Below are 10,603 nucleotides of genomic sequence, written 5' to 3' on the forward strand. Positions count from 1 at the left end.
TCGCTGAACAATACTCGGCAGAGGGAAGGGATCAGAGTGAGTGTTAAATAGTGAGGGAGTGATATGAAACAGCTGGGTGCAATCAGTGTAAACAGCTGTGTGCAATCCGTGCAATGCATGATGGGAAATGTAGTCCGGGGTGATGTGCAACAGTGTGTAGTGCGAGAGTCAATGAAATTGGAAGTTCATGGACCGGATTCGTGACAGGCGCTCTGCAGCGCAGCAGGATTTCTTTCAGCTGTATGAACATATCAGTTTGCTTTCTCATGTCACAGCTTTAAATCTGCAACTTCGCTGCTAACAAATCCATTAATGTGACCAGCTGGGAATAAACTAATAGAAATAGATGGTAACAACTGTGACATTAAGCATTTTGAGTAAGCATGTTTTGGGCACATTGTTTTAACCATTTGAGGTGCTACTAATGTTCACGTCCTCTCAGCCTTGATAGCAAACATACTGCTGTCCATTTCTCCACTAATGCAGCATCTAAACAACAAATTAATTACCTAGTAATGATATGAAAACATGCACTACAGTATAATGTGTACACAGGTGTCCCGCTCTGTGCAGCGTGTCACGTGTCAAAACAAACAGCACGTGGTGTCAGTGATTCAGCCTCTAGAGGCCGCTCTTGCTTTCGTATTGTATAATGACAGCGGACCTTCTCAGCCACTCCAGCAACGGATGCAACCTGGAAAAACTATCAGAATGGATTTTTGCCAATTGTTCCAGCAGTCAACTATCGGTTCCAATAAATCGATCGACCTCTAGATTTTATTTCAAGTAACACAATTTTTAATGGTTTTAGTTAGTTTAGTTTTAGGAAGTAAATAACACAGAGTGATCCCCTGTTGTACACAAATAAATATATAATACTGAAAATGCTGTCCGTGTAAAACAGAATTCAAGCAAAGCTTATGCGAACTTGATTATTTAAATAATATATAGACTATAATTGTATATGTACATATACTACTATAATGTAACTATAAATATTCTGAGCTCCCAAACAAGCAGAGAAATATAATAATTACGGGTAAAAGCTATTGAATAGTTATGTAAAAATCTGATCTCTGATTTTGGGGGAAAATGGTAAAGAACTTGATTTATTCTTCAACAGGATACAAAAGCAACTCACCAACTGTGAGAGATCAAGGAGAGGGACAGAAAATCATATGCAAATTGTGAAATGCAACAATTATATCCAACCTGCAATTTAGAATCATGCATTCTCGGCTGCTTCTGTAATTGGCTATGTTTGAAGAGGGAAAATGTACAACAAGAAAAATAAGAGAATTAGAGATTGAAGGAGACAACTCAGCATTTAGTGCCTCTAAAGTTATCAGGGCTCAGATGCAACAGCCAATCAGAGTCGCCTGAAGAGGTGCAGAAGCGGAATGAAGAGGGAAGAAGGTGGGGTATGAGCAGGCAAAGGGACATGTACTATCATGAACTAGAACTTGACACTTTATTCAAACGGCAGCAGAAATCAGATTTAGTTTTTGGCACATTCATTCAGATCCATTTAGGAAACAGCTCTACCAATGTGGCATGTGTTGGCAACTGCCACTCCTTTACTTGGTATCCCAATATAGGTCATAAAATATAATTGTAAGCAGTATTTCCTGGACTGCTTTTCAGCGGCAGCGCTTCAATGTGTTGGGGAAAAAATAAATCATGCAATAATGGCAAGAAACATTTCTTTCTATAAGTTGTCCTTACTGGCTGCACACAATGCAGTGCACCCAGTCTAGTGCCCTTCACAAACAACTGACTGTAATGAATCAGTTCTTCATAGTGAGTTTGAAAACATACAACACGACTAGTGTAGCCCTACTCAGAAAAGCAGACCAGTCTGAATCAGTCTGAAGAATCCTTCACTAAACACTCAAGAGTGGTTACTCTGAAATCAACACCTGTTTTATAAACTGAACTGCAAAATATCAACTTGTTCTCTGCAAAAATTATAACGTTACTTCTCAAGCTCAGACAACCCATAGGGAAGAAAAATCAAAAGTGAGATCTCTTTAACATCTCAAATATTTATCCTAGACAGAAATGAGGTTACTTTAAGATCGAATGGAATGTTTTGCTTGAGTCTCCTGCTTCTCAAACTTGTCTCCTAAAATAAAAAACTCTAACAATCTCACAATGGTCTCCTTTAAAGCTTTAGAATAGATCTCAACAACATCACACACTGTGCTCAGATATTTCTCCTTGGCTAGAGACTCTGGTGGTCTCACATTTGTCTCCTCCAAAGTTTCAAACAAGATCTCAACAGCATCACACACTGTGCTCAGATATTTCTACTTTGCTTGAGACTCTGGATCTCTCACATTTGTCTCCTCAAAAGTTTAGATTAGAGATCTCAAGAACATCACACACTGTGCTTAAATTTTTCTCTTTAGCTAAATAATCTGGAGGTCTCATATTTGTCTCCTCTAAAGCTTCAGAAGAGATCTCAACAACTTACAAAGTGTGCATGAAGTCAAGTACTTGAAAGGCACTAAATAAAGGGGGGAAATCATAAATTCAGAGTTAAAGGCTATATCGAGAGAGAACTTATACAGAAATAAGGATAATGCTACTTTTTCTAGGACAATGTTTATGTACTTAGGCACATAATTTGTTGTTGGAAATAGTAATGTACCGGATGCCTTAATCAAAACTGATTTACAGAAAATGTAACCCTGGAGTTTTTTTGCTGAAAGGCACATAAATGGCTTATGACTCAGTCTTGATTATTAATTGACTAATTTGATTATTAATACATATTATATGGAAGAAATGTTTGAGCTCATATTAGGCATTTGACTTGGTGCACACTTTGTAAAGTTATTGAGATCACTTCTGAAATTTAGAGGAGACAAATGTGAGAGCTCTCGAGTCTTTAGTGTAGGAGAAAAATCTGAGAACATTGCTGTAATGTTGTTGAGACCTCTTCTAAACTTTTGAGGAGACAAATATGAGAGCTCCAGAGTCTAGGTAAGGAGAAATACCTGAGCACAGTGTGTGATGTTGTTGAGATCTCTTCTAAAGCTTTAAAGGAGACATATTATGCCTCTTTTTACAATATGTAATATAAGTCTCTGGTGTCCCCAGAATGTGTCTGTGAAATTTCAGCTCAAAATACTCCACAGATCATTTATTATATCATTTTGAAAATACCCATTTTGAGTAGAAGCAGAGACACGCTGTTTTTCGGGCCTGTCTCTTTAAATGCAGATGAGCTGCTGCTCCCCGGCCCCTTTTCCAGAATAGAGCTGCGCCATTACAGCTCGTATCTGCTAAAAACATCTGTTTTGGTTCTGATTATCATGCTTATCGCACTGAAATCATGCGTTTTAAACCACATGAGTTTAAACTTCTGATAAACGGTTTTCTGAGAGCACACATCCAAAGGACACGGACATTCACACACAAGTTTACGTTAAAAACACACGAGTTACAAAAACAGTCGGTTATGTCTGTGAAGGTAAACAGCTGGAAAATAAATGTTTATTTTAGATCTGTGTGGCAGCAGCAATATACATGAAATAAATCAATAAATCCACTGCTCTCTTGTCTCCTCTGAAGCTGGGACTCTAAATAGTGTTCTGTGCTCGTCTGTGCAGCCAATGACAGAACAGTTAGCATGTTTTGCTCAAACTTTCGCCATTGGCATTAAAACTAGTACACCGTTGTCGCTTGCGAAAACACAATAACGTCGCCGTGGGTGTAAAATTACAAGGTCGGTAATATTATAATGAGATCCCTTTGCCACGTCACCAAGGGAGCGAAATCAGACATGCTCGTTTTTTCAGAGCTTGCAGAAAAAGGCTTACCAAAACAAAGTTACTGGGTTAATATTTTTCACGTTTCCTTGGTTGATAGATGCACCGGGGACCTGATTACAGCACTTAAAACCTGGAAAAGTCAGATTTTCATGATGTCACTTTTAAAAGAGACAAATGTGAGAGATCCAGTCTTTAGCTAAAGAGAAAAATCTGAGCACAGTGTGTGATGTTACTGAGATCTCTTCTAAACTTTTGAGGAGACAAATGTGAGAGATCCAGATTCTTTAGCTAAGGAGAAATATCTGAGCACAGTTTGTAAAGTTGTTGAGATCTCTTCTAAAGCTTTAAAGGAGACCATTGTGACAGTGTTAGTGTTTTTGTTAAGCAGGAGACTCAAGCAAAAGTATCCATTCAATCTTAAGGTAACCTCATTTCTGTCTAGGGGAAATATTTGAAATGGTAAAGAGATCTCTTTTTTTATTTTATTTGTTTTCCCTCTGGTTAGCTTCAGTGTCATTTATCTAGAGCATTTCAATCAAAGACAATACATGCATTGTCATATTTGAAGTTGAATTATGTAGACAGTGTTTTATTGCACAGTGATTTAACAGAGGAAACCATAACCTATATTTACATACATGCAAAAATGAGCTATACAAGACAAAATTGAAATACTAAACAAAGCAAAAAAATAAATAAAAAAATAACACTGGTACACTAGTGTTACATTTGTTAAAAAACGGTATTGTTCTTATACTAAACATCTTGTAAGTCCTTTCTAGTGTGTTTGGGAAATGTGGTGTATACAATGCTGGACATTGAAGATTAATTTAAACATTTAAACTAGTAACCCTTGATATTCTGAAATGTTTAATGCTATTTAAGCAACTGTGACCTGCGCTCCCCATGAAGACGCGGAAGTTTCAGCAAAGGAGAAATGGATTTGCAGCACTAAAAATCCCTTGCAGTAGCTCTGCTACTAAATTTATTTTAAAAAATGGCTATCCTTGTACAGCTATGATCAGCTGTTTCTCCGTCTTGGCTTAGCTTTCAATTTTGTTACGGGAATCTCTACCTGAGCATAGAGTAACCTCTGTCAGAGCCATAGCCTTGTGGGCAGCACATCAACATGAATGCACAACTGCACCTCAGACAACATGGGTTCAAATCCCAGCTAAAGGTACTTTCCTGCTCCTGTTCAATTCTCACCTGTCCAATTGTTTCCTGTCTCTACTCCTACTGTCCTGACCATTAAAGGTGGAAAACCCCATTGCAATAAAAAAAGCAACAGCAACCTCTGAGCAGTAAAACATTTTTTTTTTATAATGGAGTCTACAGCAAGACAATAAAGAGATCTCCCATGTTTCTCACACGTTTCTCTGCCATTGTCATTTTGGATTCCTTTCTTTCAGAAATTTCTCATGTCTCAATTGTGTCTACTTTAATTTCTCCTAAGAATTTTTAGCAGAAACATCTGAGACACTGTTGAGACTAAAATGAGAAATACACGAGAATTACAACTAAGTCTCCTGAGGTTAGAAAGAGTAACCACTGAGCAATAAAATATTCCTATAATGGAGTCTTGCTGGTACTTTCCTGCTCCTGTTCAATTCTCACCTGTCCAATTGTTTCCTGTCTCTACTCCTACTGTCCTGACCATTAAAGGTGGAAAACCCCATTGCAATAAAAAAAGCAACAGCAACCTCTGAGCAGTAAAACATTTTTTTTTTATAATGGAGTCTACAGCAAGACAATAAAGAGATCTCCCATGTTTCTCACACGTTTCTCTGCCATTGTCATTTTGGATTCCTTTCTTTCAGAAATTTCTCATGTCTCAATTGTGTCTACTTTAATTTCTCCTAAGAATTTTTAGCAGAAACATCTGAGACACTGTTGAGACTAAAATGAGAAATACACGAGAATTACAACTAAGTCTCCTGAGGTTAGAAAGAGTAACCACTGAGCAATAAAATATTCCTATAATGGAGTCTTGCTAAAGATTGCAGCAAGAAAATAAAGATATATTCTGTTTCTTCCAACACATTCTCTGTTTTGACTCTTTTTTTTCTCAAATATTTCTCATGTCTCATTTGTGTCTACTTCCATTTCTCCTAAGGAATTGTAGGGGAAACATCTGAAATGCTTCCCCTACAAAACCATGCTCCACTTCATCTGCCAGTGAATTCAACGATCTTATCAGATCTCAAGCTGCCATGTTTCAAACGATCCAAACGTACCACGCTTCCACCAATCCCTGCCTTGAAGCAATGAGTGACGGAGGGTGGGCGTGGTCAGTTCGGAATGCATTTTCAAATTGAATTTTGCTACACATATGCCACGGCGTCATGATGAAAATGCAATCCTAAGTGTTTTAACTGTTAGTCTAAATGCATTTAGGACAAATAGCATTTAAATGATCATTTTGCTACCATTTCTGCTTGAACATGTTACACATATCAAATCAATTTGTGTTATACCTTTTCATTTTCATTTCAACTTATAAAGCGTTCAAATGTGCATGCAATTTACATATTAAGACTACTGTTGGAAATGGCAAATGTAAATTATAAAATTTAATTTTCATTTTACTTTTGCACCGAACTTTGCACGTATGGGTAATGGAAAATGTAAATTTAAATACAGAAATACAATGCCATTTTGAATATTGCGTTGCCATTTTGAATATTGCATTGCCATTTTGCATATTGCATTTTAAATTGAATTTCACTACCTATATGCTTCCATAGTAGATGAAAACACATGCCCTCTCTTGTAAGTCTTGTGGTTACTGATTTTTATATACTCTTCTTTACTCTTGTAAAAAGAATGTGCACTTTTATTTAAAACCCCCCAACTTCTTGTTTTGATTTCCTGTGATGGTTCAAGTTAGTTATAGTCAGTCTCACCATATTTTGCACCATGGCAAAATGGTTATGACAAGTGTATCTGTTTTTATTCTTTGACCCTTTAAAATGAGATTCAAATTTTTCATTACATTCAGTTCTTCAAACACTCTCATGTCTAGCAGTATGATTGTGTCCCAGTAATTCTTGAAGTCATTTCAGAATGTACATTAGAGTGCATCTTTCTGAGGTTTCTGTTTGAAGCATGATCACTACATTGTCTAGCTTGCACTGCTCTTATCAGCTTCAGCATGCTAGAGGTATTATCTGATTCACACCATCAGACTGTAAGCTCATCTATGTGGGTTTCTGTTTCCACAGAAGTGTGTGTTTGTGTGTTCTCACCTAAATGTGTTGGTTTTATGAGCTAGATGGAGAGAAAAATAGTGCTTTTGTTTGTGTTCTGTGTTAGCCTTGCTTGTGAGTCAGCAGCATCTCTGGTAAACACACATGTCTCTGCTAGCCCTGAACAGTGAGATAAGACCAGCGCAGTGGATACACAGTGATTTGATTGCAGTTAGCCCACTGAATGGATGCTCCTCCCTGTCCAAAAGGAAATTAAATTCACCATGTCCACTGCCAAAGTTCTGCCATCCAAACACACTACACTGCAGCCAAAGCCAAGAGAGGTGACAACCATCTCAGTATATAAATACTTTGTGTGAAGTGTGAAATGTGGAAGTTGTTATGGTGTTAAGGTTGAGAAAACCTTAAACTGTAAACATCTCAAACTATATTCTAAATGGTTGAACTGCAACATACCAAACTAACAAAACCAAACTATAGAGACATTTTTTTTTTACCAGTAAACAAATAGTTCACACAGAAAACCTACATGGTATCATTATTTCCATATAACACAAAAGGGGGAGGGAGGAGGAGGGGGGACTCTTTTCTATATGCACTGTAAGACCACTCTGGAGTTGATGGTGTTTGCGAATAGAGTATTTTGCTAAGCGACAAAAAAATAAGAGAAGAACGATCCGGAACCAACTCTGTTGTCTCTGTACTCTTGTATTAGGTGTCATTTGATAAACACCAAAGCGAAAGCTGTTTGAAAACATGTAAATTATGTTTGACTTTTTTTCTTCTCTGTGACAAGTAGTGGTGTAAAGAGTACTAAGAAATTGTATTTAAGTAAAATTATTGCTACTTAAGAAATAATTTACTTGAGTACAAGTAAAAATACTGAAAAATAATATGACTCAAGTAAGAGTAAAAAAGTAGTTTGCTGAAAAACTACTCAAGTTACTGCATTACAAAGTACTTTGGTATTATTTTTCTATTTTTACCCAAAATGAGACGATGTGAGCATTATGGAGCATGGTTAACCCTAACCCTAACACTCACGGGGCCCTATCATACACCTGGCGCAATGCGGTGCCAGGTGCAATGCAAGTGTTTTTTGCTAGTTTCAGCCCAACGCAGTAGTCATTTTCATGTCCTGCGCCATGTTGTTTAAATAGCAAATGCATTTGCGCCCATTTGTGCGCCTATGGGCGTGCTGGTCTGAAAACGAGGTGTGTTCAGGTGCATTGCTGGCGCATTGCTATTTTGAGGCAACTGAAATAAACTGCACCATTGACCAACAAAAACCTGGTCTAAAGTCTGGCGCAATATTATTATTATTATTTATTTTTTGTTTGTTATTTAAAGGGTTAGTTCACCCAAAAATGAAAATTAGGCTGCGTTTTACTCACCCCCAATGCATCCGAATTGTATATGACTTTCTTCTTTCAGACGGATCCAGTCGGCAGTTATATTAAAAATTGTCTTTGATCTTTCAAGCTCTATCATTGCAGTCAGCGGGTGTTGCATGCATCAGTCCAAAAGAAGTTAAATAAAAAGCACCGATCCATAAAAAAAGTGTCTCACACGGCTCCGGGGGTGAACAAAGGCCTCCTGTAGCGAATCGATGCATTTTTGTAAGAAAAATATCCATATTCAAAACTTAATAATCACTTGAATCTAGCTTGTGCTCACTGTTGTAAACGGAAGCAGTTCCGAGGGAATGACGTATGAGGTCAGCTTTGCGCATGCGCCGCTCAGAAGTGACGCACGCAGCAGAGAGATCAAAACAAAACGGTCAAGAATTAGAAGTTCAAAACGAGGATTTGTAAAGTAGAATGTTGGAGGATTTTGATATAAGCCAAGAGGAGACTGGTTTTCCTTTGCTAAAGTAAGGAAATTTTGCTTCCTTTGATCCTGTAAACAAACGTTGGTTTTCACGAGACTCACCGGTGCATGCGCAACGCTGACCGCATACGTCATGCTCCCGGAACGGCTTCTGTGTACAACTGTTGGCGCAAGCTAGATTAAAGTGATTATTACGTTTTGAATATGGATATTTTTCTTACAAAAACGCATCGATTCGCTACAGGAGGCCTTTCTTCACCCCCCGGAGCCGTGTGAGAGACTTTTTTTTATGCATGGGCGCTTTTTATTTAACTTCTTTTGGACTGAAGCAATGCAACACCCGCTGACTGCAATGATAGAGCTTGAAAGATCAAAGACAATTTTTAATATTTAAGTAAAATTATTGCTACTTAAGAAATAATTTACTTGAGTACAAGTAAAAATACTGAAAAATAATATGACTCAAGTAAGAGTAAAAAAGTAGTTTGCTGAAAAACTACTCAAGTTACTGCATTACAAAGTACTTTGGTATTATTTTTCTATTTTTACCCAAAATGAGACGATGTGAGCATTATGGAGCATGGTTAACCCTAACCCTAACACTCACGGGGCCCTATCATACACCTGGCGCAATGCGGTGCCAGGTGCAATGCAAGTGTTTTTTGCTAGTTTCAGCCCAACGCAGTAGTCATTTTCATGTCCTGCGCCATGTTGTTTAAATAGCAAATGCATTTGCGCCCATTTGTGCGCCTATGGGCGTGCTGGTCTGAAAACGAGGTGTGTTCAGGTGCATTGCTGGCGCATTGCTATTTTGAGGCAACTGAAATAAACTGCACCATTGACCAACAAAAACCTGGTCTAAAGTCTGGCGCAATATTATTATTATTATTTATTTTTTGTTTGTTATTTAAAGGGTTAGTTCACCCAAAAATGAAAATTAGGCTGCGTTTTACTCACCCCCAATGCATCCGAATTGTATATGACTTTCTTCTTTCAGACGGATCCAGTCGGCAGTTATATTAAAAATTGTCTTTGATCTTTCAAGCTCTATCATTGCAGTCAGCGGGTGTTGCATGCATCAGTCCAAAAGAAGTTAAATAAAAAGCACCGATCCATAAAAAAAGTGTCTCACACGGCTCCGGGGGTGAACAAAGGCCTCCTGTAGCGAATCGATGCATTTTTGTAAGAAAAATATCCATATTCAAAACTTAATAATCACTTGAATCTAGCTTGTGCTCACTGTTGTAAACGGAAGCAGTTCCGAGGGAATGACGTATGAGGTCAGCTTTGCGCATGCGCCGCTCAGAAGTGACGCACGCAGCAGAGAGATCAAAACAAAACGGTCAAGAATTAGAAGTTCAAAACGAGGATTTGTAAAGTAGAATGTTGGAGGATTTTGATATAAGCCAAGAGGAGACTGGTTTTCCTTTGCTAAAGTAAGGAAATTTTGCTTCCTTTGATCCTGTAAACAAACGTTGGTTTTCACGAGACTCACCGGTGCATGCGCAACGCTGACCGCATACGTCATGCTCCCGGAACGGCTTCTGTGTACAACTGTTGGCGCAAGCTAGATTAAAGTGATTATTACGTTTTGAATATGGATATTTTTCTTACAAAAACGCATCGATTCGCTACAGGAGGCCTTTCTTCACCCCCCGGAGCCGTGTGAGAGACTTTTTTTTATGCATGGGCGCTTTTTATTTAACTTCTTTTGGACTGAAGCAATGCAACACCCGCTGACTGCAATGATAGAGCTTGAAAGATCAAAGACAATTTTTAATACAA

The sequence above is a fragment of the Sinocyclocheilus grahami genome, unplaced genomic scaffold (genome assembly GCF_001515645.1).
Source record: "Sinocyclocheilus grahami isolate Dianchi unplaced genomic scaffold, SAMN03320097.WGS_v1.1 scaffold123.1, whole genome shotgun sequence".
NCBI lineage: Eukaryota > Metazoa > Chordata > Actinopteri > Cypriniformes > Cyprinidae > Sinocyclocheilus > Sinocyclocheilus grahami.